At 42.7% G+C, this 25,976-nt stretch overlaps 1 long non-coding RNA gene and 1 pseudogene across 2 annotated transcripts; both read right to left on the reverse strand.

Moving 5' to 3' along the window:
* Nucleotides 1-2,418: 2,418 nt before the first annotated feature.
* LOC111966835 (uncharacterized) lies at nucleotides 2,419-9,114 on the reverse strand. Of its 2 annotated transcripts, none has more exons than XR_002877692.2 (4): nucleotides 8,858-9,114; nucleotides 8,713-8,739; nucleotides 8,506-8,609; nucleotides 2,419-4,413 (listed from the first exon to the last, which is right to left on the reverse strand). It is a non-coding gene; the product is annotated as an uncharacterized lncRNA (long non-coding RNA). The 2 variants fall into 2 exon arrangements; XR_011477620.1 differs by having other exon boundaries at nucleotides 2,419-6,576.
* A 1,064-nt stretch (nucleotides 9,115-10,178) lies between these two features.
* LOC111961792 (zinc-binding protein A33-like) lies at nucleotides 10,179-25,385 on the reverse strand (annotated as a pseudogene).
* Nucleotides 25,386-25,976: the final 591 nt, after the last annotated feature.

Consider the following 25,976-nt stretch of genomic DNA (forward strand, 5'->3'; position numbering starts at 1 on the left):
TGGTATGGCAACTGTTCACCATCTGAACGTAAGACGCTGCACCGGCTCTGACGCTCGTCGGATGTGGCAGGGCTTGRAAACCATTACAGACTACAAAGGAAAGCACAGTCGAGAGCTGCCCAGTGACACAAGCCTAACAGACGAGCTAAACTACTTCTATGCTAGCTTCGAGGCAAATAACACTGAAACATGCATAAGATCACCAGCTGTTCTGGAAGACTGTGAGATCACGCTCTCCGCAGCAGATGTGAGTAAGACCTTTAAACAAGTCAACATTCACAAGGCCGCAGGGCCAGACGGATTACCAGGACGTGTACTGCACTGACATTTTCAACATCTCCATGTCTGAGTCTGTAATACCATCATGTTTTAAGCAGACCACCATAGTGCCTGTGCCCAAGAACACTAAGATAACCTGCCTAAATGACTACCGGCCCGTAGCACTCACGTCTGTAGCCATGAAGTGCTTCGAAAGGCTGGTCATTGCTCACATCAACACCATTATCCCAGAAACCCTAGACCCACTCCAATTTGCATACCGCCCCAACAAATCCACAGATGTTGCCATCTCTATTGCACTCCACACTGCCCTTTGCAACCTGGAAAAAAGGAACACCTATGTGAGAATGCTATTAATTGACTACAGCTCAGCATTCWACACCATAGTGCCCTCAAATCTCATCAATAAGCTAAGGACCCTGGGACTAAACACCCCCCTCTGCAACTGGATACTGGACATCCGGATGGGCCGCCCTCAGGTGGTAAGGGTAGGTAACAACACATCCGMCACGCTGATCCTCAACACAGGGGCCCCTCGGGSGTGCATGCTCAGTCCCCACCTGTACTCCATGTTCACTCATCAGGCACGACTCAACACCATCATTAAGTTTGCCGATGACACAACAGTGGTAAGCCTCATCAACGACAACYACGAGACAGCTTATAGGGAGGAGGTCAGAGACCTGGCCGTGTGGTGCCAGGACAACAACCTCTCCCTCAACATGATCAAGACAAAGGAGATGATTGTGGACTACAGGAAAAAGAGGACCGAGCACGCCCCCATTCTCATCGACAGGGCTGTAGTGGAGCAGGTTGAGAGCTTCAAGTTCCTTGGTGTCCACATCACCAACAAACTAACATGGTCCAAGCACACCAGGACAGTAAAGAGGGCACAACAAACCCGATTCCCCCTCAGGAGACTGAAAAGATTTGTCATGGGTCCTCAGATCCTCCAAAGGTTGTACAGCTGCACCATCGAGAGCATCCTGACTGGTTGCATCACTGCCTGGTATGGCAACTGCTCGGCCTCCGACCGCAAGGCACTACAGAGGGTAGTGCGAACGGCCCAGTATATCACTGGAGCCAAGCTTCCTGCCACCAAGGACCTATAAACTAGGAGGTGTCAGAGGAAAGCCCCAAAAATTGTCGAAGACTCCAGTCACACAAGACATAGACTGTTCTCTCTGCTACCGCACGGCAAGTGGTACCGGAGCGTGAAGTCTAGGACCAAAAGGCCCCTTAACAGCTTCTACCCCCAAGCCATATGATTTCTGAACAATTAATCAAATGGCCACCCGGACTATTTACATTTACATTGCCACCCTTGTTTTTACACTGCTGCTACCCGCTGTTTATTATCAATGCATAGTCACTTTACAAATTACCTCGACTAACCTGTACCCTCGCACATTGACTCTGTACCGACTCTGTATTTGATTAGATTTTTTAAAACTTTWGTTTATTTAGTAAATATTTTCTTAACCCTATTTCTTGAACTGCATTGTTGGTTAAGGGCTTGTTGTATTTGGCGCATGTGACAAATACAATTTGATTTGATGGTCTGCGGTTGTGAGGCCGGTTGGACGTACTGCCAAATTCTCTAAAACAACATTGGAGGTGGCTTATGGTAGAGAAATGAACATTCAGTTCTCTGGCAACAGATCTGGTGGATATTCCTGCAGTCAGCATGCCAATTGCATGCTCGCTCAACTTGAGACKTCTGTMGCATTGTGTTGTGTGACAAAAGTGCACATTTTATAGTGGCCTTTTATTGTCCCCAGCAAAAGGTGCACCTGTTTAATCAGCTTCTTGATATGCCACACCTGTCAGGTGGATGGGTTATCTTGGCAAAGGTTAAATGCTCACTAACAGGGATATAAACACATTTGTGCACAAAATTTGAGAGAAATAAGCTTTTTGTGCATATGCACAATATCAGATATATTTTGTTTCAGCTCATGGAATATGGGACCAACACTCTAAATGTTGCATTTATATTTTTGTTCAGTATATATATARWKMYYYAAKWRMWGYGSSCCCCCCCKKAAAAAAAAACMTRCAGTTGTGGAACCCTGACATATAGACTTCACAGAAAGGCATAGTCTTCCCTTTCAACATAAAAAMGAATTAACACAGCCACACTATAATACCTCCTTTATTGTGTTGCATGTGTTAAGTGAACTTGGGAGTGAAGACACTTCAACCGCAGATGGAGATAGGAAGGATGTATCTGTAGCCTATTAAGTTTTTCGTTAACTCCTTACATTGAACTTGAATTTAGAGTGAAACCAGAGAGACATTTATTTTGTCATAACCTGGCACTTTTTTTTTTTACCTCACTCTGGCAATATCATTACAGATTTTTTTTTACATTTAGCTGTTGAATTAATAATGATTCGTAATATGCAGTGGTGTAAAGTACTTAAGTAAAAATACTTCAAAATATTACTTAAGTAGTTTTTTGGGGTATCTGTACTTTACTATCTATATTTTGGACAACTTCTACTTTTACTTCACTACATTCCTAAAGAAAATAATGTACTTTTTACTCTATACATATTCCCTGACACAAAAAAGTACTTGTTACATTTTGAATGCTTTACAGGAATGGAAAATTGTCCAATTCACGTACTTATCAAGAGAACATCCCCGGTCATTCCTACTGCCTCTGATCTGGCGGACTTACTAAACACACATGCTTCGTTTTTAAATTATGTCTGAGTGTTGGAGTGTGTCCCTGGCTATCCGTAAATAAATAAAAATACAAGAAAATGGTTCCTTCTGGTTTGTTTAATATAAGAAATGTGAAATTATTWATATTTTTACTTTTGATACTTAAGTATATTTTAGCTATTAAATTTACTTTTGATGCTTAAGTATATTTAAAACAAAATACTTTGACTCAATTAGGATTTTACTGGGTGACTGTCACTTTTACTTGAGTAATTTTCTATCAAGGTATCTTTAATTTTACTCAAGTATGACAATTAAGTACTTTTTCAACCATTGGTAATATGATACAATTAGTAAATGTACTATCCATTTTCATATTAGAAAGACGGACCCTTATTTCTTGTCTTATGCAATTGTTTGCCTCAAATCCTTAACATTGTTGAGATTCTTCAACTTGGAGAATGTATATTTGTGTATATTGACCACATGATAAAAAAAGTTTGTTAAGCATTGATTACTTCTGTGCTATTGGCTCTGACCCCTGGCCTGGGACTCCATCTCCCTCTACAGGCTGTATCTACATAATSTACCTACACCACAGCACTTCTGAAGAAACATTGTATGCTTGCAACAGTTCTGTTTCACTATTGAGAGAACATTAAATAATGGGGTTGTCATAGTGGGTTAGGATTGTAGGTTGGTGTAATGCTTTGGTAAGATACATTACCATATACTGCTGTTCCATTGATAGGCGGAAGAAAAGAAAAAAACGTTATTTGCTCTAGTCGTGGAATAAGGAATAGCAGTTACAGTATGGTTTTGTATTTCCATGTAATTGGTCAGCAAGATAGGAGAAAAAACGGAATATTCCACTAAAACTGGACAAGGTGGCAACTCTTGTACTATCAACAATTTTAGCATGAAGTTCAAATAAATACAACTAGTAAGAGACATTATCCGCTCTTTCTGCTGTTCTTTTATAGATGCCATGGCAAGATCTTTAAAGACTGGCATTCACAGAAATGAGAAAAGCAGGGAAAGACTGTCTCAGTTAAAGTTCCTGTGAATGTGTGTCGGTGTGTGTTATTTATAGGGTCTTTCTTCTGTCCCTGTCCAGCTGCACTCTGATCCTCTGTGGTSTCTGTCTGGCTTTGGTGGGGATTCTTCTGAGTAGTCAGAATAAGCTCCATTACAATATAAACACGAATCCACTGGGTATGACTCCTTTCCTCGGGGCAGACTCTGTGATCACACCCAGGAACCAGCATATACTGTCCTCAACCTCAACATCTAAGTTGTTTGTCCCTGAGTTTAAAGCCCTCAGAGCCCAGAACCATTCTGCGTTGTCAGGAAGCTGATATGTCCCATGCCCAAGTCTCACACTTGTCAAATCCTCGACAAGATCAGAGATGGGTGGCCAGTCTTGGGGTCCAGAGCAGTAGCGGTGTGTGGGTAAAATCACTGGGGAAGACAAGCCAGAAAAAAAAGCCATATTACAACCTATGTGTTGTGATAATTGCGTTGTTTTCTCTATAACCTGTTAGTTCATATGCCTTGCAACCGGGATATATATATAGGCCTCAAGCTGAGACAATAAGAAGACACAGTGGCAGAATACATTCAACCACACTTTTGTTTTAGCACAAAACTGGATAGCAACCTCTGTCCAAAGCATATTGCATGTAACAAAGAGTTATATTACCTACAGCATGGTCAAGCAAGTTAATGTTCCCAAAAATGTGCGGACTACTAAACAACTATTGATTTAGAACCACAGAGAGTTACCGCAAGTCACAAAGAAAACAGGAGCTGCCTCCACTATTCCAGCACCATTTCAACATAATCAAATCACCTCTGCTTAGTCTAATACAGTGACAACTAAAAGATACCAAAACATATTTAGCCCAATCAACGTCAGCTAAATGTGATGTGGCTGTCAATGGTTCTGATGTGTGTGTGTGTGTGTGTGTGTGTGTGTGTTCGTGTGTTCGTGTGTGTGTGAAAGTAGAAGAAACATGTTGACTCACCCTACTTGTAGAGAAACGCCAATACCATCCTCCTCTCTTTCATGTTGACGAAACAGTCTATGACTCATACAGTACACGCTTTTATTTTTTGATGTCCTAGACTACTTGGCTAAAATGCTTGCTCGCTAGCCTTACTTCCTTTCGTGGGTAACGTTAGCTGGTTAACATTAGCCTTCTACATCTAGAATTTATCCTCCTCTCAGTCCAGGGGCACAATGTATGAATTTATGGTTGGAMCAGTATCGTCATTATTATCATTGGCCAGTACGGAGAATTAAGTAAAAACACAAGTCCAAWTCRCTATRGCCATCCATGGCTTATTTAGGAAAGGGCCAATTGACTTGTGGCGGTATTGATGCGGTGGCGATGGGCCAACTGACGCACGCGGTGGTGATGTTGACAAACACCAAAGGTCCAGAGAGACGTCCTGGATCCATTCCTTAGATACTTTAGTCCCCAAAGGTCTTAATCTAGAGAAGGACTATAGTATTTTTTTGAGAAGGGCCCCATCCCTTTTGTTGGTCCAGTGACCACCCCATCCCCCCATTTGTTTTTCTTGTTTACACATGGAGGGAACTTACTAGCTCACTAGCTGTTGTCCAAACCAGTTGTTACCCAATACCCAACAAATTCAACATGTATTATATAGTAGTGGTTGTATATCAATTACACCTACTTTAGTTGAAAAAAGCTTGCCCCGTTTTCCAATTGTTGTTTAGTGGTTTCACTCCTGTGTTGTATCACTAGGTGGAGACATTGACCGCAGCACACCAGTACTAACCTGTATGGTCTCTCATTAGCACCACCAGCTGAAGAGAGTTTTCTCCCTAATTGTCTTCCCCATGCCCTACATGAACTTGTCCATTCCCTTCGTGATTATCCTGAAGAAGGCCATTGAAGGCCGAAACGTCAATCTTTTAAACTTGTCTAATAAAACAATGTCTTTTTTAATGTTGAGCGAGCGCTGCACCTTTTCCTGTCCAATGATGTCGACACATTTTTAGGTCGCCCCTCTATTCTAGTTGGTTGAGCACCTTCTACTTCTTTCCAAATGTTAAAAGAGTCATACATGCTGAAACATGAGGCGATGGCAGCGGATGAATGGCATGACAATGGACCTCAGGATCTCGTCACAATATCAAAATGCCATCGATAAAAATGCAATTGTGTTCGTTGCCCGTAGCTTATGCCTGCCCATACCATAACCCCGCCGCCAGCATGTTCACAACGCTGACATCAATCAGCAAACCGCTCGCCCACATGACGCCGTACACGCTGTTTGCCATCTGCCCGGTACAGTTGAAACCCGGGATTCATCTGTGAAGAGCACACTTCTCCAGCGTGCCAGTGGCCATCGAAGGTGAGRATTTGCCCACTAAAGTTGGTTACGACATCGAATTGCAGTCAGGTCAAGACCCTGATGAGGACGATGAGAACTCAGATTAGCTTCCTTGAGACGGTTTCTGGTTGTGCAAACCCACAGTTTCATCAGCTGTCCGGGTGGCTGGTCTCAGACGATCCCGCAGGTGAAGAAGCTGGATGTGGAGGTCCTGGGCTAGTGTGGTTGTGAGGCCGGTTGGACGTACTGKCAAATTCTCTAAAACAATGAAGGAGGTGGCTTATGGTAGAGAAATTAACATTCAATTCTCTGGCAGACATTTCTGTAGTCAGCATTCCAATTGCATGCTCCCTCAACTTGAGACATTTGTGGAATTGTGTTGTGTGACAAAACTGTACATTTTAGTGGCCTTTTATTGTCCCCAGCACAAGGTGCACCTGTTTCATGATCATGCTGTTTAATCAGCTTATTGATATGCCACACCTGTCAGGTGGATGGATTGTCTTGGCAAAAGTGAAATGCTCACTAAGAGGGATGTAAACAAAATTGTCTATAACATTTTAGAGAAAAACTTTTTGTGCGTATGGAAAATGTATGGGATCTTTTATTTCATCTCATGAAACATTGGTTCAACACTTTATATGTTGAGTTTGGAGTTGATTTGGCGATCATTTTTAGCTAGCGGTGGCTAAAGTGAGTACATTTTATATACAAAGTATGTGGACACCCCTTCAAATGAATGGATTCGGCTATTTCAGCCACACCCGTTGCTGACAGGTGTATAAAAGCTAGCACACAGCCATGCAATCGCCGTAGACAAACATTGGCAGTAGAATGTCCTTACTGAAGAGCTGTGACTTTCAACGTGGCACCGTTATAGGCTGCCTCCTTTCTACCAAGTCAGTTCATCTAATTTGTGCCCTGCTAGAGCTGCCCCGGTCAACTGTAAGTGCTGTTATTGTGAAGTGGAAACGTCTAGGAGCAACAATGAACACAGAACGGGACCGCAGAGTGCTGAAGCACGTAGCGCGTAACAATCTTCTGTCTTCGGTTTCAACACTTACTACAGAGTTCCAAATTTCCTCTGGAATCAACATCAGCACAATAACTGTTTGTTAGGGGGCTTCATGAAATGGGTTTCCATGGCTGATCAGCTGCACACAAGCGTAAGATCACCATGCGCAATGCCAAGTGTCGGCTGGAGTGATTTAAAGCTCACCGCCATTGGACTCTGGAGCAGTGGAAACTGAAAATTATATACTTTTTACTCTATACATTTTCCCTGACACCCAAAAGTACTCGTTACATTTTGAATGCTAAGCAGGACAGGAAAATTGTCTGATTCACACTCTTATCAAGAGAACATCCCTGGTCATCCCTACTGCCTCTGATCTGGCGGACTCACTAAACACATGCTTTGTTTGTAAAGGATGTCTGAGTGTTGGAGTGTGCCCCTGGCAATCCGTCAATTTAAAAAAACAAGAAAATGGTGCCGTCTGGTTTGCTTAATATAAGGAATTTGAAATGATTTATATTTTTACTTTTGACACTTAAGTATATTTTAGCTATTACATTTACTTTTGATAATTAAGTATATTTTAAACCAAATACTTTTAGACTTTTACTCAAGTAGGATTTTACTGGGTGACTTTCACTTTTACTTGAGTCATGCCCATGATTTTGGAATGAGATGTTCGACGAGCAGGTGTCCACACTTTTTAGTGTAAGTTATACTAACCCACTGGGCACAGACGTCAGTTCAACGCCTAGTTTTGTTTAACATTTGGTTGTCAACTAACGTGAATTCAACGTGAAATCACCATGTCTTTGGATTTACTGWAGGTTAAAAGTTGGGTGAAAAAAAGAAGAAATGCCCTTAAATGTATGACTTTTTGCAAATCCAATCAGTTTCCCACGTTGATTCAACGTCATCACAGCTGTTTAAAGAAAACCGAGCCATGGATTACAGTTCCTCCTGGTCAATATACTACATTCAGGGTGAGCAACCATCTAACATAATGTTGTCAAATTCTGAACTTACCCTTTAATGTTTTGTCATTTAACTATACTCAATCAAACATTGAGGTCTGTTTATGCCCTTGTTTTTTGATTTTTTTGTTGTAAATTAATGTATTATCTTAAGTTAGTAAATGAACGCGTTCATTGTAACATAAGAATCATACTCACTCTATTGAGCAAACACACATTTTTGCCACAGGTTGTCAAGGTGCTTAGCCACATGGATCCGTCCTCCTGAAACCCTCTCTGGATCCGGCAGTGTGCACTGGGCTCTGGAAGAATATTCAGGAGTTAGTTCAAATGTGGGGTTGGGTTAAGAATAACCTAGGTCAAAAACCAGGGATAAGAGACAGAGACACGTGGTAGATCACTTACCTTGCTTTCACTGTAGGCCTTATAGTTCTGTCGGAGCACAAAGGCCAACTGAGTAATATATCCTCATAATACATGAGATGAAATCAGTTCATCGATAAATGTATCCCAAATAATGTCTTCTTGTCACAGAACTGTTGGTTCTTACCTGCAAGAATGGGATACCTTCTGCTTTCAGCTCCTCTACGGCTCTGATTGTGTCTGAAGGGAGCAGTTTACTTCAGTCTTGTTTAGTCAGGTGTGCTTTCAAATCTCAGTATTGATGCAGTCGTATCTTTCTCTTCGGAGTTGCTATCTTGTAGTCATAAAAAAAAGTTTGAATAACTTTGATTCCTATATCGTATCCAATGTCGAACACAGCAGGTAAATTACACCTGTAGCTGATACAAGCTGAGTTCTACAGTGTGAGAGCCTTTACCCAGGACAGAATTCACAGTTCTACAAAGCCAGTCACATGTATTTTATGTCTTGATGACTTATCACTTGCCATATACAAACACATCAGAGGTGGAAATAAACTTTGGGACATTCCAATGCAAAATCCTTGAATTCAGCGCAGTTAGGTGTAGCCAAATATTCTTTATTTACTGAATATTCCTCTCTAATTGAGAGTTATTGGTGACCCTTGCCTGACCCTGGCCAGTGACTCTCTATCTCCCTCTGCAAGCTGTCTCCCTCTGCAAACCTACCACACCGGTCTAAACTGGAAAAGCATATATTTCTGAAGAAACTTTATGTGCTTGCTCCAACTGTCGAAAAGTATGCCATACTAGTTTGAGAAGATTAAATCATGGAAGTGGGTTAGGCTAGTGGGTGAATGAAACGTTATGGTAAAACAGCATCGACTTTAACTGTGTTATTCCACTCTCATAGACAAAAAACAATAGAATGTATTTGGTTGAATCATGTAATAGGGAATGACAGTTACAGTATGGCTTTGTATTTCCATGCAATTGATCATATACTTAAGGCAATAAGAGCAAATGATTAACAAATCAATCGTATATAATACAAATAAGAAACAGGATTATACACTAATAAATTTGGACTGGGTGTCAGTTCTACTCTCGTGCTTTATCAACAGTTCAAATCAGTCAAGTCTTTATAATATCAGTGGGTGCTCGATTTAAAGGTGCAAAGTGCAGAAATTGCTCTCCCATTTCCTAGTTGCCAAAATTCGAATAGTTCGCCTAATTTCAGTTTATGTGACAAAACAAGCAATGTACAGTGTAGAGAATAATTGTACCATCTCAACCGCTGTGAAATATCTTTTCATAACCAAAAAGATTGTGTTTTCAGCTGTTTGAAGCTGGTGTACAAGACCGAAAGTAAAAGATACAAAAACGAAACTTAGGAACGGGAAGCATAGAAGTAGCGCACAAAGAACAGATCTTCCGCTTCTTAGACTTTCTTTCAATGAGAATTGCAGATCTAACACTCACCTTTCTATGTGAAGTTGGTCAGGTCGCCCAATAGGTTACATATTTCACCTTTAAAGTTGTAATATGAGACATTATAACTTCCTTATCAGCTCCAACTGTGCTGTTCCTAGACAAGAGGCCTATCCGCTCTATGTTGTTCCACTGTTACAGAGGCCATGATAAGATCTTTAGAGGCTGGTGTGTACATCGATTACCAAGGCAGGGAAAGACTCTCTCAGCGAAAGTGTGTGTGAATGTGTGTAGGTGTGAGTTATTAAAAGGGTCATAGAATGACAGCTTTCCTCTGTCCCAGTCCAGCTGCACTCAGATCCTCTGGGGTCTCTGGCCCAACGTGAAGGGAATGGTTGAATTTGGTAGGGAATATGCCCTGTATTCACCTGATTTATAATTTAGACCCCAGAGTCCACTGCGTATTCCTCCCTTCCTCCGGACAGTCTCTGTAACCACACCCAGGGTCCAGCCTACACTGTCCCAAACCTCAACATCCCAGATGTGTGTCCCTGAGTTAAAGCCGTCAGAGCCCAGGACCATTCTATTGTTGTCAAACCTCTCTGGGTTGTCAGGATGCTTCTGCGTCCCATCACCAAGTCTCACAGTGGTCAGATCACCAGACAAGATGAGAGATGGGTGGGCAGTCTTGGGATCCAGAGTCACAGCAGCTAAACAAAGAGAACAGAGATTCTGTATGGGGTTTTTCAAACTGCACATTTGGGGCTTAGACCAGGGCCAAGCAACGTTTCACACTTGCATGAAGTAGCATTATGTATTAACTATGGCTAGTAACTGAACATCTTGTCAATTGCAGCAATAAAATTATACTTACTATAGTGAGCAAACAATGTCCTGCATCTTCAACAATGTCCTGCATCTTCCCACAAAATCTGTGCAGGTTGTCAAGGTGCTTAGCCACATGGATCCGTGCTCCTGAAACCCTCTCTGGATCCGGCAGTGTACACTGGGCTCTGGAAGAATATTCAGGAGTTAGTTCAACTGTGGGTTTGGGTTGAGAACAGCCTTGGCACCCTAGGTTAAGAACCTCAGAGAAGAGAGAGCGAAGAGGCAGATCACTTACGTTTTCATTGTGACCTTGTAGTTCTGCAGAAGAATAAAATACCAAATTAATAATAAATAATGATAATACATGACATGTAATCCAGCCTGGCCTCAGAGCCAATACGTATGATATGTTACAAATGGTCGGATTACTTAAAACAGACACGAAAGTGGCATCTTATCTGATTAGCAACTTTAGCTAACCATCACCATAGCGTTTTGCAACTGCTGAGCATGTTATCGAACCCTCACCCCTATCCCTTACACCTAACCTAGCTAACCTTAGTGACAAATGCTAAAGCATCGGTGACTGTTGTTTAAGACGTATCATARGAATTGGAAGGATGTAACAAATAATAGATATTGGAGGGACCCCAAAATAACGTGCCAAGTCCTACATGTGGGTGTGAGATGACATTGATTAATCAGTTCATCAATAAATACACTCAGCAAAAAAATAAACGTCCTCTCACTGTCAACTGCATTTATTTTCAGCAAACTTAACATGTGTAAATATTTGTATGAACATAAGATTCAACAACTGAGACAAACTGAACAGGTTCCACAGACATGTGACTAACAGAAATTGAATAATGTGTCCCTGAACAAAGGGGGGGTCAAAATCAAAAGTAACAGTCATTATCTGGTGTGGCCACCAGCTGCATGAAGTACTGCAGTGCATCTCCTCCTCATAGACTGCACCACATTTGCCAGTTCTTGCTGTGAGATGTTAACCCACTCTTCCACCAAGGCACCTGCAAGTTCCCGGACATTTCTGGGGGGAATGGCCCTAGCCCTCACCCTCCGATCCAACAGGTCCTAGACATGCTCAATGGGATTGAGATCCGGGCTCTTTGCTGGCCATGGCAGAACACTGACATTTCTGTCTTTCAGGAAATCACGCATAGAACGAGCAGTATGGCTGGTGGCATTGTCATGCTGGACGGTCATGTCAGGATGAGCCTGCAGGAAGGGTACATGAGGGAGGAGGATGTCTTTCCTGTAACGCACAGCGTTGAGATTGAGATTGCCTGCAATGACAACAAGCTCAGTCTGATGATGCTGTGACACACCGCCCCAGACCATGACGGACCCTCCACCTCCAAATCGATCACGCTCCAGAGTACAGGCCTCGGTGTAACGCTCATTCCTTCAACGATAAACGCAAATCCGACCATCACCCCTGGTGAAGAGCACTTTTTGCCAGTCTTGTCTGGTCCAGCGACGGTGGGTTTGTGCCCATAGGCGACGTTGTTGCCAGTGATGTCTGATGAGGACCTGCCTTACAACAGGCCTACAAGCCCTCAGTCCAGCTTCTCAGCCTATTGCGGACAGTCTGAGCACTGATGGAGGGATTGTGCATTCCTGGTGTAACCCAGGCAGTTGTTGTTGCCATCCTGTACCTGTCCCGCAGGTGTGATGTTCGGATGTACCGATCCTGTACACGTGGTCTGCCACTGCGAGGCCAATCAGCTGTCTGTCCTGTCTCCCTGTAGCGCTGTCTTAGGCGTCTCACAGTACGAACATTGCAATTTAGTGCCCTGGCCACATCTGCAGTCCTCATGCCTCCTTGCAGCATGCCTTATTCACATTCACGCAGATGAGCAGGGACCCTGGGCATCTTTCTTTCTGTTTTTCAGAGTCAGTAGAAAGGCCTCTTTAGTGTCCTAAGTTTTCATAACTGTAACTCTTTTGCTGAGTTTATATCTCAAATAATTTCTGCTTATTATTGAGTTATTGGTTTTTACCTGAAGGAATGAGATATCTTCTGCTTTCAGCTCCTCCTCTATTGCTTTGATTGTGTCTGAAAGTGATGATAACCCTCCGATCATCTCATCAATCTTCTTCTTCATCAAGTGACTCTTCTGTTCCTCTTCTTCCTTCAGAGTAGCTAATCTGGCCGCCCCGTCTTCTCGAAGCAACTGGTGTATCTTCTCAAACTCCCCTTTAATCTGCCTTTCTGTGTCCTCTGCTTGTAGCTGCAGACAGCGGGAGGAATATGTGAAATACTATTATTACCACAGCTATTCTCACAATGAATCCACAAATGCACAAAGGCATTCAGCTACAGTTACATTGCACTGTGGTATTAGACAACATAAGTCAACATTCTCACCTTAATATGGGTTACTGCTTGATGCCAGGCTAGTTTCACTTTATGGAAGATCTCAAACTTCTTCTGTAAGTGCTTCAATAAAGTCTTGAGTTCCTCCTAGAATTGAAAATTGACACTGTATTGAAGACGGTCAACCTGCTATTATTACTTTGTGTGAATCGGGATGACTGATTATTAGTTTCTAGTTACTTTCAACAGCATTAAAAGTGACATAAGAGCCTAGAACAGACATGCGATATACACCTACAAGAGTGGGGAATGAAACACTCACAAATTCTACAATGCAAACATGCTGTCCATAAGGACACCAGACTTTTTCTTCTGGTGTAAAATGTCAGCAAAATGATGTTGTGGTAATGTTATTATAAGCCCCCTACCTTAAAATCCTGTGCAGCTTCATCCATGGGACATAAATTGTGGTTTGCATGTTTTTTAGAAGTATGACACACAAAACACACTGGCTGTTTATCATTCAGACAGAAGAGTTTGAGTTTCTCGTGGTGCAGAAGCCCCTCAGGCCCTGCTGAATCTCTCTGATTCTTCTCCTCTAAGAAGGCCTCACACATTTTCTTTAAAATTAGGTTACGAGGAGGTTCTTCCTTTGAGGATATTCTACTGCAAATTGGACATTCCAGAGAATCCTTTTGTTTCCAGAATTCATTGAGACAGACTTAACAAAAGCTGTGGCTACATGACAGGATTACAGGATCCTGGAAGATGTTACTGCACACTGGACTTGAAATTTAGAGGAGAAATGTATGGCAACTGGACAATGAAAGAAAGTYGAATCGCAATAGAACATGAGAGAAATGCTGGTTTCAATGGCATATGAGGAAGTGTTTATAAAATAAATATGGTCAGATTTTTCTTAGGCAATGTTTTTTTACATGCTGACCGCCTCTGCTCAGATTGCAAGGTGTGTGATGTTAATGTTAATTATCCTACATTATATTTGTGAAACATGACTGGCGTTTGGCCTATATATATATATACAATTAAATGTCTCATTAAAGTTTGGCTACATTTTCTATAGCCTCTCTCATGTCAGCATCGGTGTGGTATGGACATGAAAGTCTGTAGCTAATATACATAGTCTAGCACTTACACTTTGACATGTATGCTAATTATTTATGTATATTTACATTGCTTGTGTTTTTCTAAAGAGAATAGCTTGTGTTTTTTGGTTTTCTCTAATCAATCTAATTGACTATTTTGATTAATGGCCTTGGTGCCCTGGCAGATGATCTTGGTGCCCTGGCAGATTGGGCACCTCTTGAAGGCTAAATGTCCGTTCCCTTAAAATCACGAAATACCAGTGCTGCCCGGAACATATCCCATTCTGTACTAGCGAAAGTCTTGTAGCTTCGTGTCTGCTTCATCGGACCACTTCCATACTGAGCGTTTCACTGGTACTTACTATTTGAGCTTTTGTTTGTAATCAGGAAGCAGGAGGATAGAGTCTTGGTCTGATTTGCCAAAGGGAGGTCAAGGGAGGACCTTGTATGTGTTTCTGTGGGTAGAATAAAAGTGGTCCATAGTTTTGGCGCCCCTTGTGGCACATGGAGACATGTTGGTAGAAGTTAGGTAGAACGGATCTTAGTCTTTCCTCGTAAAAATTTCTGCCCACAAGAAACACCACCTCTGGGTCTGCGGTTTCTTGTTTGTTTATGGCCCCATACAGTTCATTGAATGACAGGTGGTGTTTGCTTTTTGTGGGATGTAGACAGCAGTGATAATTACGGAGGAGAACGATCTTGGTAGATAAAAAGGTCTGCAGTTTACCATGAGGTATTCTATGTCAAGTGAGAAAATGCTTGAGATTTCCTTCTCACTGGAAGCCGCGCACCAGTTATTGTATACAAAGAGGCACACCTCTCCCCCTTTGGACTTGCCCGAAGCCACCGTCTGATCATGATGCTGCATGGAGAAACAACTGAGTTGTATATCCATAGATTCAGTCAGCTAAGACTCTGTAAAGCACAGAATATTGCAGCTTTCAAGCCTATTTGATAGGAGACTCCCGAACTAAGCTCATCCATTTTATTCTCGAGTGACTGGACATTTGCCAATAAGTGCCGTTAGATTTTCTCTCCATCTCAGTCTCACCAGGACGCCAGCATGCCTTTTGCATCTATGCCTACGGCGCTTAGGTATCCAAAACAATAGGGTAGGATCCGGTGTAAGTTTGTACTTCAGGATGGACCACCGCCAGGTAGAGCTCCACACAGATACAGGACTGGAACACGGGCCGGCCAGTGTAGATGAGACGTGAAGAAAACGTAGTCATGTATCGAAGAACATGTCCCAGGACATATTGGTCCAGATAGTACAAGGCCGCACAGAGGCAGTAGAGGATTTCAGACACGGACAGGTTGAGAGCGGAGAAGTCCTGAGGCCCCAAGGCCTTCCCCTCCGGTCACTACCAGCCACAGGAAATAGACATTGTTTGGGACACTTAGAATGATGTTGGTTACTGCAGGCACAAGGTAGAGCAATGTGATTCATGCAAAAGCAGGATCCAAAGGGACAGGTGGAGGCAGTAGTGAAGTTATTTGCTTTGGAACTATTCATTTCCTTGATATGTCTGTGGTTTCAGTGGACACTGCAAAAAGAGACTAAATAAAAATAATAGTCAGGATTTTCCGTTGTAGAGGGAGCAGTTTCGGTACCGCATGACCAAAAACAAAACATAGAAAATGTTCAATTAATTTCCCAAAGTGACTGAATCAGGCTGGAATTTACATCAACCCTTCAAAGCATACAAAATAGACCATAATGTTTGAAATATCAAAATTGGACATTTCTAAAATACAAAGTATTCAGTCTAAAAGAACACTTCACTACATCTGATGGTTGATAACAATTGCTACAATTGCCTAACTTATAAAAAGCCATACCTTGGCTGAAGGAGTTCTGTTTGCATTCATGGGGTGGATGTTGTGTGTAAGCCTGAAGAATCAGTTCTTGATGAATCTAAACTTCTCTTCCACAAACAAATTTTGCAAACAAATACAGCCCATCATCTGGAGCACGGTATGCAAATGTAGAGGAAAATCAGCACTCATTGTACCATCCCTGGTTAAAGGGAGCAGGTTATTTTTGCTCTTGGAAGGAACGCGACAGTGTATAGGAGTGCATCATAAATAAGACGGTTTATTTTAATATTGAAAGAGGAGAAGACATGGCTGTTTCCAGAGATCTCTCCATCTGCCTGCTCAAAGGGTAGTATTATTACACAGGCCATCCACCAACGAGGACCGTCAATTGAGATGTTATTAACCAATAAGGAGGATGCATTATGTGATCGCGCACTGAACAAGTGCATGCACCTTTAAATAAAGGCATTGTGTGCATAATAACATTCTGCTGTCTATTCTCATACACAACATTCATGACTAGTCTCATCAGTCCATTATTACATTTTCCATTCTGTTCACACTCAGGTTGTACATTGTCTAGCTAAGGATTCTCCAACCCTMTTCCTGGAGAGCTACTGTCCTGTTGATTTTCACTCCAACCCTAATCTAGCGCACCTGATTCTAATAATTAGCTCGTTGATGAACTGCATCAGGCTAGTTACAACTGGGGTTGGAGCAAAAACCTATAGGAGGGTAATTCTCCAGGAACAGGGATGGAGAACCCTGGTCTAGCTCATCATGTTCTTATTAAATTGATTGCCAAGATATTTTGTAAGTAAACAAAAGTATATAAGCTAAATGATATTGAAAATATTTTTAATACAAGGATAGAACAGCGGCCTCTGGTAAGACAAAGGGTGACGGTCTATGTATATTTGTAAACAACAGCTGGTGCACGAAGTCTCAAGGTTTTGCTCGCCTGAGGTAGAGTATCTCATGATAAGCTGTAGACCACACTATTTACCAAGAGAGTTTTCATCTGTATTAGCTGGTGGTGGTATGTAGCTGTCTACATACCACCACAAACCGATGCTGGTACTAAGACCACACTCAATGAGCTATAATCGGCCATAAGTTAATAGGAAAATGCTCATACCAAAGCCATGGATTACAGGCAAAATCTACAATGAGCTAAAGGGTAAAGCTGCCACTTTCAAGGAGCGGGACTCTAACCCGGAAGCTTATAAGAAATTCCACTTTGCCCTCCGACAAACCATCAAACAGGCAAAATGTCAATACAGGACTAAGATTGAATCGTACTACACTGGCTCCGACGAGCCATCACCCCTCAAGTGTTATTAAATACAGCCGGGAAGAACTACTGGATATAAAAGTGATGTCAACTTACCAACATTACGACCAGGAATATGACTTTCCTGAAGCGAATCCTTTGATCGGACCTCCACCCTGGACACGGGATCTTATTCCAGAGGCTGGCCCAAAACAATGTGGTCGCCGCAGACAGACTGAGCGGCCTACTGGTCAGACTTAGAAGGTGAGCACACCATCCACCGCTTCCGAGCATATTACTTGCCAATGTCCAATCTCTAGACAACAAGGTGGACGAAATTAGGGCACGAGTTGCAATCCAGAGAGACACCAGAGATTGTAACATTCTCTGTTTCACGGAAACATGGCACACTTGGGATATGTTGTCAGAGTCGGTACAGCCAACCGGTTTCTTCACGCATCGCGCCAACAGAAACTAACATCTCTCTGGTAAGAAGAAGGGCGGGGGTGTATGCCTCATGATTTACGACTCATGGTGTAATCATAACAACATACAGGAACTCAAGTCCTTTAATTCACCTGACCTAGAATTCCTTACAATCAAATGCCGGCTGCATTATCTCCCAAGAGAATTCTCTTTGATTATAGTCACAGCCGTGTATATCCCCCCCTAGCAGATACGTTGATGGCCCTGGAAGAACTTCACTGGATTCTATGTAAACTGGAAACCATATATCTGAGGCTGCATTTATTGTAGCTGGGGATTTTAACAAAGCTAATCTGAGAACAATTCTTCGTAAATTCTATCAGCATATTGAATGCGTGACACGAGCTGGTAGCATTCTGGACCATTGCTACTCTAATTTCCACGATGCATACAAAGTCCTCCCCCCTTCAGCAAATCTGACCATGACTCCATCTTGTTGCTCCCAGCCTATAGACAGAAACTCAAACAGGAAACGCCCGTTGCTCAGGTCTATCCAACGCTCGTCTGACCAATCGCATTCCATGCTTCAAGATTGCTTCGATCACGTGGACTGGGATATGTTCCGGGTAGCCTCAGACAACAACATTGACGTATATGCTGACTCAGTGAGTGAGTTTATTAGAAGTGCATCTGTGATATTGTACCCACTGTGACTATTAAAACCTTCCCTAACCAGAAACCGTGGATTGATGGCAGCATTCGTGCAAAACTGAAAGCGCGGGTGCCCCCACCACGGCAGTGGCAGTGCTGGCAACACTAGCTGCAGTAACCCATGGGGAGGGGGTCACATTCGGACATTCAGAGAGGGAGTATATTATTGTGACCCTGGTGGCACAAAATCAAAGTCGGACTGCATGGAGATGCTTGGGAATATGGTCAATACGGGTGACCGTATTGTGGGTGTTTCAGGGAAAAGGTGTACATTTGACCTCCATCATCTAGGATGTGACAATGGTAAATAAAATCTCAAAATTTTTGCCCATTTTTTGCGCGGTCTTGCAGGCCTTCTCATGCAGCAGCAACTGTAAGTGCATTTGTAAATCAAGACCTATCTTGAGTTGGGCTCTGGGATGGTGCAATTGTTGAGAAAGTGAGCTTATGGTTGTGTGGGGGTAAGGGTTGAGTGTGTGTGGGTGTATGTGTGTATCCCACAACTGTTGCGAAGGAGTAAAAGATGTTAGGGACAATAGAGGATGATCCACAGCTATATATAATACAAATCGAGGTGAGAGCAATGGAAATGGATATGGCAATTGATCTACTTCAATTCGGTAAATGGCACTGTGTGCTCTTTTCAAAGGATGGATCCCAGTCGGTTCAGGGCTATGGAATACAGGGGGTCGAGGGTGGTCTGCCGGCATTGGGATGACAACCCAACTCGGGATGAGGAGGGCTTTTAGCGGGTGGAATAGTAGGGACCAATTGGAGTTTTACTTAGTAGAAATGCAAATATCATGGTACAGCTATATAGAATCATCATGTTACTTTTTAATGGTACGTTTACAAACATATATTTTGATAAAAAGAATTGAAAGTTGTGTCTCATTATGGTAAGTGGTGAAATAAGTATAGCCAGTTACAATTGTAATGGCCTGGCAGATAATAAGAAAAGACGATCACTATTTACCTGGCTAAAAGAGAAGGAATATAATATCTATTGTTTACAGGAAACCCATTCAACAGTTTTAGATGAAGTTTTGTGGGAAAAGAACTGGGGGGGCGAAATATATTTCTCCCATGGGCAAAGAAATTCAAAAGGGGTGATGGTTTTAATTAACAATAATTTTGATCCAAATGTGCAAATTGTCCAAACAGATCCTCAAGGTAGATGGATTATTTTAATATGTTATTGGACAATAAACATATATGGCTTATTAACCTATATGGTCCGAATAATGATGATCAAGCTTCTTTGAAAATATATATAAGAATTTATCAACTCTACAAGCAACACTAGACTCTATTATTATGGTGGGAGATTTTAATACGGTCTTAAATACCTCTATGGACCGGAAAGGAAATCACACTACAAACTATCACCCCTCAGGCACTTAAGGAAATCATGAATGTCATGGATATATGGAATTAGTGGATATATGGAGACTTAAATACCCTGACCTAGTGAGATATACATGGCTGAGGTTTAATCAAGCTAGTCATCTTGACTACTTTTTCATACCATTCTCTCTGGCACCAAAAGTTTAAAAAGTGTTGATAGGGACAGAATGCGGTCGGATCATCACATAATTGGCATATATTACTCTTACAGAATTTCCACGTGGGCGAGGATATTGGAAATTTAATCAAAGCCTACTAGATGATAAATTGTTTAGAACTAGGACAGAAGAATTTATAACTGACTTTTTCAGACATAACATAGGTACAGCAGATCCCCGTATTGTATGGGACATTTTTAAGTGTGCCTTTAGAGGCCATGCAATTCAGTACTCATCTATAAAGAAAGAGCAATTTAGATCAAAAGAGTCCATATTAACAAAGGAAATTGAAGGACTAACAGTACAGTTAGATAGCAATAAAAACGGTACCATAGAGGCACAGAATAAGTTAGAGGAAAAACAAAAAGAAATGGAGGAACTTATTCAAGAAAGATCAGTGTAATATACTATAAAAATAACTGGATGGAATATGGGGAAAATGCACCAAACTCTTTTTCAATCTTCAATATAGAAATGCTACCAAAAAAAATGTATAAAAGTTGTTACAAATGATGGAGTCACGCATGATTCACCATATTATATTTTGAAAGAGGAAGTAAAGTACTTTAAGAATATGTTTTCGTTTCAGGCTCCTCCATCTCCACTAACTGAAACTAATTGTATGGATTTCTTTCCTAATAATAATGTAAAATTAACATCTGTACAGAAAGACTCATGTGAAGGCCAAATTACAGAGGAAGAACTGCTTGATGCAATTGGGCCTTTAAGGATGGGAAAACTCCAGGGCTGGATGGCATACCAGTGGAAGTATACAAAACTTTTTTTGGTATACTCAAAGGACCATTATTAGCTTGTTTTAACCACTCCTATATAAATGGTAGATTATCAGACAAGCAACAAGAAGGTCTGATATCATTATTATTGAAACAGGACCCAAGTGGTACAGTGGGGAGAACAAGTATTTGATACACTGCCGATCACGAGGTGAGATCTTGCATGGAGCCCCAGACCGAGGGTGATTGACCATCATTTGGAACTTCTTCCATTTTCTAATAATTGCGCCAACAGTTGTTGCCTTCTCACCAAGCTGCTTGCCTATTGTCCTGTAGCCCATCCCAGCCTTGTGCAGGTCTACAATTTTATCCCTGATGTCCTTACACAGCTCTCTGCTCTTGGCCATTGTGGAGAGGTTGGAGTCTGTTTGATTGAGTGTGTGGATAGGTGTCTTTTATACAGGTAACGAGTTCAAACAGGTGCAGTTAATACAGGTAATGAGTGGAGAACAGGAGGGCTTCTTAAAGAAAAACTAACAGGTCTGTGAGAGACGGAATTCTTACTGGTTGGTAGGTGATCAAATACTTATGTCATGCAATAAAATGCAAATTATTTACTTAAAAATCATACAATGTGATTTTCTGGATTTTTGTTTTAGATTCCATCTCTCACAGTTGAAGTGTACCTATGATAAAACATTACAGACCTCTACATGCTTTGTAAGTAGAAAACCTGCAAAATCGGCAGTGTATCAAATACTTGTTCTCCCCACTGTATGTGGCAGGGTCTACGGTCAATCACGGATTGCAAATAGAAAACCAGCCCCGTCGACGTCTTGCTCCCTGACAAATTAAACAACTTCTTTGCTCGCTTTGAGGACAATACAGTGCCACAGACACGACCCGCTACCAAAACCTGTGGGCTCTCCTTCACCGTGGCGAACGTGAGTAAAACATTTAAACGTGTTTACCCTCGCAAGGCTGCCGGCCTAGACGGCATCCCGAGCCGCGTCCTCAGAGCATGCGCAGACGAGCATGCGCAGACCAGCTGGCTGGTGTGTTTACGGACATATTCAATCAATCTCTATCCAGTCTGCTGTCCCCATATGCTTCAGATGGCCACCATTGTTCCTGTTCCCAAGAAAGCTAAGGTAACTGAACTAAATGACTATCGCCCCGTAGCACTCACTTCTGTCATCATGAAGTGCTTTGAGAGACGAGCAAGGATCATATCACCTCCACCCTACCTGATACTCTAGACTCACTCCAATTTGCTTACTGCCCCAATAGGTCCACAGACGACACAATACCATCACACTGCCCTATCCCATCTGGACAAGAGGAATACCAATGTAAGAATGCTGTTTATTGATTACAGCTCAGCATTTAACACCATTGTACCGTCCAAACTCGTCATTAAGCTCGAGACCCCGGGTCTCAACCCCGCCCTGTGCAACTGGGTCCTCGACTTTCTGACGGGTCGCCCCCAGGTAGTGAGGGTAGGAATCATCATCACCACCCAGCTGATRCTCAACACTGGGGGGTCCCACAAGGGTGCATTCTCAGCCCTTTCCTGTACTCCCTGTTCACCCATGACTGCGTGGCCATGCACACCTCCAACTCAATCATCAAGTTTGCAGACGACACTACAGTGGTAGTCTTGATTACCAACAATGATGAGACGGCCAACAGGTAGGTGGTGAGGGCCCTCGGAGTGTGGTGTCAGGAAAACAACCTCTCACGCAACATCAACAAAACAAAGAGATGATCATGGACTTCAAGAAACAGCAGAGGGAGCACCCCCCTATCCCCATCGACTGTATAGTACTGGAGAAGGTGGAAAGTTTTTAAGTTCCTCAGCGTGCACATCACAGACAAACTAAAATGGTCCACCCACACAGACAGCGTGGTGAAAGCGGCGCAACACCGCCTCTTCTACCTCAGTAGGCTGAAGAAAGTTGGCTTGTCACCTAAAACACTTTAACTTTTACAGATACACAATCGAGAACATCCAGTCGGGCTATATAACCGCCTGGTACAGCAACAGCTCCGCCCACAACCGCAAGGCTCTCCAGAGGGTAGTGCGGTCTGCACAATGCATCACCGGGGGCAAACTACCTTCCCTCTAGTACACCTACAGCACCCGATGTTACAGGAAGGCCAAAAAGATCAACAAGGACAACAACCACCCGAGCCACTGCATGTTCACCCCGCTATCATCCAGAAGGCGAGGTCAGTACAGGTACATCAAAGCTGGGACCGAGAGACTGAAAAACAGCTTCTATCTCAAGGCCATCAGACTGTTAAACAGCCATCACTAACATTGAGTGGCTGCTGCCAACATACAGACTCAAATCTCTGGCCACTTTAATACATTTAATAAATGGATTTAATAAAGGTATCACTAGTCAATTTAAATAACGCCACTTTAATAATGTCTATATATCCTACATTACTCATCTAATTTGTATTTACTGTATTCTATACCATCTACTGCATCTTGCCTATGCCGCACGGTCGTCGCTCATCCATATGTACATATTCGTATTCCTCCCTTTACATTTGTGTGTATAAGGTAGTCGTTGTGTAGTCAGCTCTCCTGCTATCTCTCTCAGAATGACCTTCTTGATCCAAATCAGTCAGGTTTCAAGACTAGTCATTCAACCTGTCTCTTATACACATCTAGATGTGTATAAGAGACAGGTTGACAACTCCATTGTGTCCTCCTCCCAGAGTGCTAAGAACCTTGGCGTGATCCTGGACAACACCCTGTCGTTCTCAACTAACATCAAGGCGGTGACCCGTTCCTGTAGGTTCATGCTCTACAACATTCGCAGAGTACGACCCTGCCTCACGCAGGAAGCGGCGCAGGTCCTAATCCAGGCACTTGTCATCTCCCGTCTGGATTACTGCAACTCGCTGTTGGCTGGGCTCCCTGCCTGTGCCATTAAACCCCTACAACTCATCCAGAACGCCGCAGCCCGTCTGGTGTTCAACTTTCCCAAGTTCTCTCACGTCACCCCGCTCCTCCGCTCTCTCCACTGGCTTCCAGTTGAAGCTCGCATCCGCTACAAGACCATGGTGCTTGCCTACGGAGCTGTGAGGGGAACGGCACCTCCGTACCTTCAGGCTCTGATCAGGCCCTACACCCAAACAAGGGCACTGCGTTCATCCACCTCTGGCCTGCTCGCCTCCCTACCTCTGAGGAAGTACAGTTCCCGCTCAGCCCAGTCAAAACTGTTCGCTGCTCTGGCACCCCAATGGTGGAACAAACTCCCTCACGACGCCAGGTCAGCGGAGTCAATCACCACCTTCCGGAGACACCTGAAACCCCACCTCTTTAAGGAATACCTAGGATAGGATAAAGTAATCCTTCTAACTCCCCCCCCCTTAAAAAGAGTTAGATGCACTATTGTAAAGTGGTTGTTCCACTGGATATCATAAGGTGAATGCACCAATTTGTAAGTCGCTCTGGATAAGAGCGTCTGCTAAATGACTTAAATGTAATGTAAATGTTGTGAATTTGTTAGATTACTTGTTAGATATTACTGCACTGTCTGAACTAGAAGCACAAGCATTGCTACACTCGCAATAACATCTGCTAACCATGTGTATGTGACCAATAAAACTTGATTTGAAATATTTGGCATGGGTCCTCAGATCCTCAAAAGTTTCTACAGCTCCACCATCGAGAGCATCCTGACTGGTTGCATCACTTCCTGGTATGGCAACTGCTCGGCCTCCGACCGCAAGGCACTACAGAGGGTAGTGTGTACAGCCCAGTACATCACTGGGGCCAACCTTTCTGTCATCCAGGATCTCTATACCAGGCGGTGTCAGAGGAAGGCCCTAAAAATTGTCAAAGACTCCAGCCATCCTAGTCATAGACTGTTCTCTCTGCTACTGCACAGCATARGGTACCGGAGCACCAAGTCTAGGTCCAAGAGGCTTCTATACAGATTCTAACCCAAAGCCATAAGACTCCTGAACATCTAATCTAATGGCTACCCAGACTTTTTGCATTTTGCACTGAAACTGCATCCAGATTATTTCAGTTTAAGGGCTCCTTCAATGTAGTCTTGAGTTCCTCCATGGAATGAAGCTATGGCTACACGACAGGAGGACAGGATCCCTGAAGATGTCACAGCACACAGGACAGGATAAATCATTTTCTTGGAGAATGTTTGGAAGACATAAAAAAAAAATCCTAGTCACAATCCTCTGAAATGGCCTCTGAAGGGAGGAGAAATGCCTAACGCTAGGCTACTTCAGTTTTATTTAMTCAGACGTGCTTTCAAATCTCAGTATTGATGCCATTTCCTCCTACTCTTCGGGGGTTGATTTCTTGTAGACGTTGGAGTACGTTTGAGTCCTGTATCGTATTCTATGTCGAACATAGATAGCAGGTAAATTACACCTATAGCTGATACAAGATGAATGTTAGTGTGAGCCGAGGGACTTTACCCTGGACAGTTGTCATGAGTTCACATGAGTCAGTCACATGAATTGTTAAGTATTATATGTCTTGAAGATGACTTATCACTGGGCAGAACCCTCCCCCAACTCTCTCTCACACACATAAAGCATTAATGCACACACACATATTATGGGATTTTCCAGTCAGAACATACTTTTCTGTCAATGGGAAAGGATGCAATTAACAAGTCTTTGTTTGGAATGTTCACAAGGGCCAACAAGTCTTTTTATTCACAATTCCCAGCTTTAACAAATCCATAAATACTGGCCATATAAAGCATAAGTATAGTTTGTGGGCCTAATTAGACCCAAATATGTATTATTTACTGAATCTTCCTCTTGTTGAGCATTATATTACTGGTGACCCAGGCCTAACCCTGGGTCGTAACTCTCTAGCCCCCTCTACAGACTATTTACAACTTAAGCCGCAATATTATAGCCAGGGCTAAGAAAGCAATGCCATCATGTACCTGCAGCAAAACCACACTTACAGCAGAGCTAGCTAGCTAATAGAACGAAAAGGACGGCGATTAGAATGTTTTGCCTGCTATAGTATGTCATGCAGAACCCGAGATTCGTCTRCTACATTTAGGGA

This window comes from Salvelinus sp. IW2-2015, linkage group LG1 (assembly GCF_002910315.2).
Source record: "Salvelinus sp. IW2-2015 linkage group LG1, ASM291031v2, whole genome shotgun sequence".
In the NCBI taxonomy this organism is placed as follows: Eukaryota; Metazoa; Chordata; class Actinopteri; order Salmoniformes; family Salmonidae; genus Salvelinus; species Salvelinus sp. IW2-2015.